The sequence below is a fragment of the Vitis riparia genome, chromosome 14 (assembly GCF_004353265.1).
Source record: "Vitis riparia cultivar Riparia Gloire de Montpellier isolate 1030 chromosome 14, EGFV_Vit.rip_1.0, whole genome shotgun sequence".
Lineage (NCBI taxonomy): Eukaryota > Viridiplantae > Streptophyta > Magnoliopsida > Vitales > Vitaceae > Vitis > Vitis riparia.
The window spans coordinates 18,416,135-18,423,078 of NC_048444.1; the positions used below are offsets into that span (position 1 = coordinate 18,416,135).

The window sequence follows — 6,944 nt, forward strand, 5'->3', positions numbered from 1 at the left end:
AGGGAACTGGATAATGTGAAAAAAATATGCCATAACCAAATTCCTCAAGATTCCTTCTCCAAACTAGAAAAGGTGACCATATCATCATGTGGACAATTGTTGAATATTTTTCCATCTTGTATGCTGAAAAGGTTACAGAGTCTAGGGTTACTGAAAGCAGTGGATTGTAGTTCATTAGAAGCGGTTTTTGATGTGGAAGGGACAGATGTGAATGTGGATCTTGAAGAGCTAAATGTTGATGATGGGCATGTTGAGCTCCTCCCTAAATTAGGAGTACTGAAGTTGATTGGTCTACCCAAGTTGAGGCATATATGCAACTGTGGCAGCTCCAGAAATCATTTCCCTTCTTCCATGGCTTCTGCTTTTGTAGGCAATATCATATTCCCTAAATTAAGCGATATTAAACTGGTATCTTTGCCCAACCTCACAAGCTTCGTCTCCCCTGGATATCATTCCCTGCAAAGGCTTCACCATGCAGACCTTGATACCCCCTTCCTGGTGCTCTTTGATGAAAGGGTCAGTTTATCTCTCAGAATCCTTCTCTTTTTAATTCTTATGATTTTAATTTTCCTTTTAACATTGTTATCAATCAAATTATTGGCGGAAAATAAAGAAAATTTAGATTGAGCTGGTTCTTGTTTCTCTTTTTTTATTTTCATTTTTCACCTCAATTTAACTTAACTGTTAGTAATAGAGTGTAATATAATTAAATGTTTGATTTATTTGTTTTTGTTCAGGTTTGAATGGTGGACGTTGAATGTAGTTTGTATATATTAAAATATTTATAAAATTAATTATGATATTTCTTGTTACTCTAACTTGAAAAAATAATATTCAAGTATCCTAAAATATTTGAATTATTAATATTATAAAAGTTTTATAATAATTAATTATATAATTATTATGAACATTTGCATTGGAATAATAAAAATGATTTCTAATTATACTTTATTAGTAAAAAAATGCTAGAAAATTTTCTAAGTTAACACTTCTATACAGTGTACATATCTTTGCATAATGGTTTTATAATTGAAGTATATGTTTGATTATTGAAATTATTTCACTAACTTTTATATTTTTAATTTGGGAAAGAATATCAAATTCTATTTTTTGATTTACAAAATTTATTGAATTATTTACTCTAATGAATATTTAGATGAATGTAAATTATGTTTTGGGTTTTTTTAATTAAGAAATATATATTAGAATTAGTGGTAGTTTATTTTTATTTTGTTGTGTGATAAATGTATAGAATTTTATGGATTTATTTTTTATTAATTTATTATCTAGATAAAGGAATTTTTTATAGACAAATAAAAAGTATTTAAGTAGTATTTTTTTATGATAAGTTTTTGTAATTTATAATGAATTCATACACGAGATTGTGGTGGTTTAATTTTTTTTAAGACAATTAGATAAGAATCAATCAAAATATATAAGACTCAAAGTAATTTGCTTTAACAATTAAATAAAAAATTGGAAAAAAAAAAAACCAAACAAACGACTCTTTTGGAACATTTCAAATATATGAGAGTTGTATTAAAATGAATTCCATGGGAACTCTGCTATTTCTTGACTGATTTTTTCCTTACAAATTCTTATAGTTTTAGACAATGAAATTCAACTTGTTTAAGCATGTACATTTTCCTCCACCCTTCTTTAAGATGTAGTTTATTGTGTTTTCCTACACATGGATTATTTTCCTTTTTCAATTAGTCAAAATATATAAATAACAAAACGGTGGGATGAACTCTGCAGGTTGCATTTTCTAGCTTGAATTTCTTAAACATCTCGGGACTGGATAATGTTAAAAAAATATGGCCCAACCAAATTCCTCAAGATTCCTTTTCCAAACTACAAGAGGTGACCGTATTCTCATGTGGACAATTGTTGAATATTTTTCCATCTTGTATGCTGAAAAGGTTACAGAGCCTACAGGATCTGATGGTAAACTATTGTAGTTCAGTAGAAGCAGTTTTTGATATGGAAGGGACAAATGTGAATGTGGATCTTGAAGAGCTAAATGTTGATGATGGGCATGTTGAGCTCCTCCCTAAATTAAAAGAACTGAGGTTGTCTGGTCTACCAAAGTTGAGGCATATATGCAACTGTGGCAGCTCCAGAAATCATTTCCCTTCTTCCATGGCTTCTGCTCCTGTAGGCAATAGCATATTCCCTAAATTAAGCGATATTAAACTGGAATATTTGCCCAACCTCACAAGCTTCGTCTCCCTTGGATATCATTCCCTCCAAAGGCTTCACCATGCAGACCTTGATACCCCCTTCCCGGTGCTCTTTGATGAAAGGGTCAGTTTATCTCTTAGAATCCTTCTCTTTTTAATTCTTATGATTTTAATTTTCCTTTTAACATTGTTATCAATCAAATTATTGGAGGAAAATAAAGAAAATTTAGATTGAGTTGGTTCTTGTTTCTCCTTTTTTATTTTCATTTTTCACCTAAATTTAACTTATCGGTTAATAATTTTTATTCAGGTTTGAATGGTGGACGTTGAATGTAGTTTGTATATATTAAAATATTTATAAAATTAATTATGATATTTCTTGTTACTCTAATTTGAAAAAATAATATACAAATATCCTAAAATATTTGAATTATTAATATTATAAAAGTTTTATAATAATTAATTATATAATTATTATGAACATTTGCATTGGAATAATAAAAATGATTTCTAATTATACTTTATTAGTAAAAAAATGCTAGAAAATTTTCTAAGTTAACACTTCCATACAGTGTACATATCTTTGCATAATGGTTTTATAATTGAAGTATATGTTTGATTATTGAAATTAATTCACTAACTTTTATATTTTTAATTTGGGAAAGAATATCAAATTCTATTTTTTGATTTACAAAATTTATTGAATTATTTACTCTAATGAATATTTAGATGAATGTAAATTATGTTTTGGGTTTTTTTAATTAAGAAATATATATTAGAATTAGTGGTAGTTTATTTTTATTTTGTTGTGTGATAAATGTATAGAATTTTATGGATTTATTTTTTATTAATTTATTATCTAGATAAAGGAATTTTTTATAGACAAATAAAAAGTATTTAAGTAGTATTTTTTTATGATAAGTTTTTGTAATTTATAATGAATTCATTCTCATCCAAATTACACGAGATTGTGGTGGTTTAATTTTTTTAAGACAATTAGATGAGAATCAATCAAAATATATAAGGCTCAAAGTAATTTGCTTTAACAATTAAATAAAAAATTGGAAAAAAAAAAAAACCAAACAAATGACTCTTTTGGAACATTTCAAATGTATGAGAGTTGTATTAAAATGAATTCCACGAGATCTCTGCTATTTCTTGACTGATATTTTCCTTACAAATTCTTGTAGTTATAGACAATGAAATTCAACTTGTTTAAGCATGTACATTTTCCTCCACCCTTCTTTAAGATGTAGCTGGTTCTAGACATGGATAATTTTATTTTTTTTAGTTAGTCAAAATATATAAATAACAAAACGGTGGGATGAATTCTGCAGGTTGCATTTCCTAGCTTGAAGTTCTTAAACATCAAGGAACTGGATAATGTGAAAAAAATATGCCATAACCAAATTCCTCTAGATTCCTTCTCTAAACTAGAAGGGGTGACTGTAGCATCATGTGGACAATTGTTGAATATTTTTCCATCTTGTATGCTGAAAAGGTTATAGAGCCTACAGGATCTGATGGTAGACGATTGTAGTTCATTAGAAGTGGTTTTTGATGTGGAAGGGACGAATGTGAATGTGAATGTGGATCGTAGTTCATTAGGGAATATGTTTGTATTCCCTAAAGTAACCTCTCTCATTCTCCGCTATCTACCTCAACTCAGGAGTTTCTACCCGGGGGCACATACTTCACAGTGGCCATTGTTGGAAAAACTGACGGTGTGTGATTGTCATAAACTCAATGTATTTGCATTGGAAACTCCAACATTCCAACAAAGACATCATGAGGGAAATCTTGATATGCCCCCTTTCTTGCTCCCACATGTAAGTTTCCTAATTTTACCTTATCACATTTCCTTAAATTTTACATTAAATAACTTGACCCATGAAAAGGTGGATGCAGAACCCAAAACCAATTATTTCCTCCCTGTATATCTCCATTGAACTTTTTATGTTAAAATTTGAACTAATTCTTACTTTTGACAAGAATTTTTATAACCAACCATCTTATAGTAAACAATTGTGAACCACATTTCCAATCCATTTTTATTCAAGTGACTTACACCTTGCATCATCATACTTTTCAGATGCTAAATGACATTATAAAATTAGAAATCTGGACGTGGATGTCCAGTGCATCTTCTGTAAACAGCGTAAAAAATTATATTAATTTTGCCATGTTCTTTACTTGGAATATAGAAATAAAAGAACACTTCTTTGTAGATGTGTAGTTATAACTGAGATAACAAATTTATTTTATTCCAACCATTTCCCAGGTTGCATTCCCTAATTTGGAGGAATTAACACTGGGTCAGAACAGAGATACAGAAATATGGCTAGAGCAATTTCCAGTGGATTCCTTTCCCAGACTAAGATTTTTGGGTGTATATGACTATAGAGATATTTTGGTTGTGATTCCTTCCTTTATGCTTCAAATATTACATAATTTGGAAGTACTTAACGTGCGAGGATGTAGTTCAGTCAAAGAGGTATTCTAACTTGAAGGACTTGACGAGGAAAATCAAGCTAAGAGGCTTGTACGGTTAAGAAAAATATGGTTGTGTGATCTTCTTGGGCTGACGCATTTGTGGAAGGAAAACTCCCAACCAGGCCCTAATTTGCAAAGTCTAAAGAGTCTTGAAGTGTGGAGTTGTGACAGTTTGATAAATTTGGTACCATCCTCGGTATCTTTCCAAAATCTAGCTACTTTAGAAGTGCTGTCTTGTGGTAGTCTGAGAAGTTTGATATCCCCCTTGGTAGCTAAAAGTCTGGTAAAACTCAAAACACTCAAAATAGGTGGATCATATATGATGGAAGAAGTAGTTGCCAACGAAGGAGGGGAAGCAACAGATGAGATTACTTTCTACAAATTACAACACATGGAGCTTCTGTATTTGCCAAACCTCACAAGCTTCAATTCAGGTGATTATATATTCTCATTCCCATCCTTGGAGCAGATGCTGGTGGAAGAATGCCCCAAGATGAAAATTTTCACTCCAAGTCTCTTAACTATACCGAGGCTAGAAAGAATAAAAGTGGGAGATGATGAAGGGCATTGGCAGGATGATCTGAATACCACCATCCATAATTTGTTTATAAATGCACATGGTATGTACTGATGTGAGACTTTTTTAGATTTCTCAAGTGCAATTTATACTTGACATTTATTATTATACCAATTAGCAACCATTAAAATGAAAAGTTTTGAACTATTTTCTGAAATATCTATCTTATCATCAAAGGAAATGATATTTCAGAATGTTCTGGTTTTGTATTTTGAAAATAAATAAAGTAGATCCAAAACCATTGTTCTGAAACCACAAAACCATAAGCTAGTAATTGAGTTTTGCAAATTGTGTATAGAGTGAAAAACCAGGTGAGGATTGGCCACCTATTGCTAGGATCTTTTGTTATCTTTCTAATGTTATAAGCTTTGTGATCTTTTGATGTTAGGATGAGTGAATTTCCCTTATTCCAGGATGTAGTCTAACCTTCTAAATGCCATGATGTATGATTTTTAGATGTCAAATGTTGTCTTATCTTCTAATCCTAAGATATATTGATTGCTTAATAGTATGATGTTAATTCTCAATGTCATGTAGTAAGGAGGCCAAGGTGACTGAACCTTGTGATGGTCAAACTTTATTGCTAATACCAATTATTTTAAGATAATATTTATTCATTCAAGTTATTATCATGTTGAATTGATTATTTTATTAGTTATAGACTAATAAACTTAAATAGATTTCTAATTCGATCAAATATGATATATATACCATTTGCAATCACTAGTAATTGTAATCTCTTTATTTAACCTTATTAAATGCTCATAATGATTTATTTATGTTTTTCAGGTAATGTTGAGGCTGAGATTGTGGAATTGGGAGTTGGTTCAGCATTATGATTATATCATGTTTTGTTCTTGGGAATGTTACTCTTTGGCTGGATTGATTCCATGTTAATGCAATATGTATCACTCTATTTCAATCTATTTGGTTATATTTTAGGTTTATATAGATTTGTTGGATTGTATGATGTTTTCCACATTGTTCATAATTATTGAAATTTCTTCATAATTATAGATGGTCACTATTTGAGTCGCATAATGAATCTCCACTTGAATCATAGTATAAATCTCTATTTATGGATTTATTATTGCTTATAGTTGGTTGGGCTCGAAGCAATTGGGCTTGAGGCAAAAAAAAAGGGTATAGAAACATTCATCAATGAGAATAGTTGCAATTGATTTGGTAAATCGGTTAGCAGAATAGATATTATTTCAATGTAATTGAAATTCAACAAACATAGAAACCACCAGTATGATTCCAAGTTTGCCAATATTACTAAAATAGTACTCGGCATAAAGTATGATACCATAGTACCTGGAAGTTTATTAACCGAAGAACAACTTTCTTAGCATGACTGGGAGTAAGATGAGTAACGCTTCCACCAATGCATCAATTATCATCTTGAATAGCCATCAAAAAATAAGAAGGGATATAATAAAACAAAGAATCAATACAAATATGAGAAAACACCTAACATTGTTTCTCCAACCAACTCTCTTTTGCTCGAGTACCAAAACATTCCGTTCACCAAAAAGGTTAACCAATTCACAGGAATTTTCCAAATTTTGCTTGAAGTGACTCATCTATAGATGGATGGGTTGTAATGGCCAAGGATAAAGCCAATATATAATACAACAAGGTCCAATATGAATCCAGTCCCCTCCACTCATGTATCTCACCTTTATCCT

The 6,944-nt window shown here is 30.6% G+C and overlaps 1 long non-coding RNA gene across 1 annotated transcript; it reads left to right on the plus strand.

Moving 5' to 3' along the window:
• The first annotated feature begins 5,200 nt into the window (after window positions 1-5,200).
• On the plus strand, window positions 5,201-6,313 carry LOC117929476. Its single transcript, XR_004653768.1, has 2 exons — window positions 5,201-5,296; window positions 6,043-6,313. It is a non-coding gene; the product is annotated as an uncharacterized LOC117929476 (long non-coding RNA).
• Window positions 6,314-6,944: the final 631 nt, after the last annotated feature.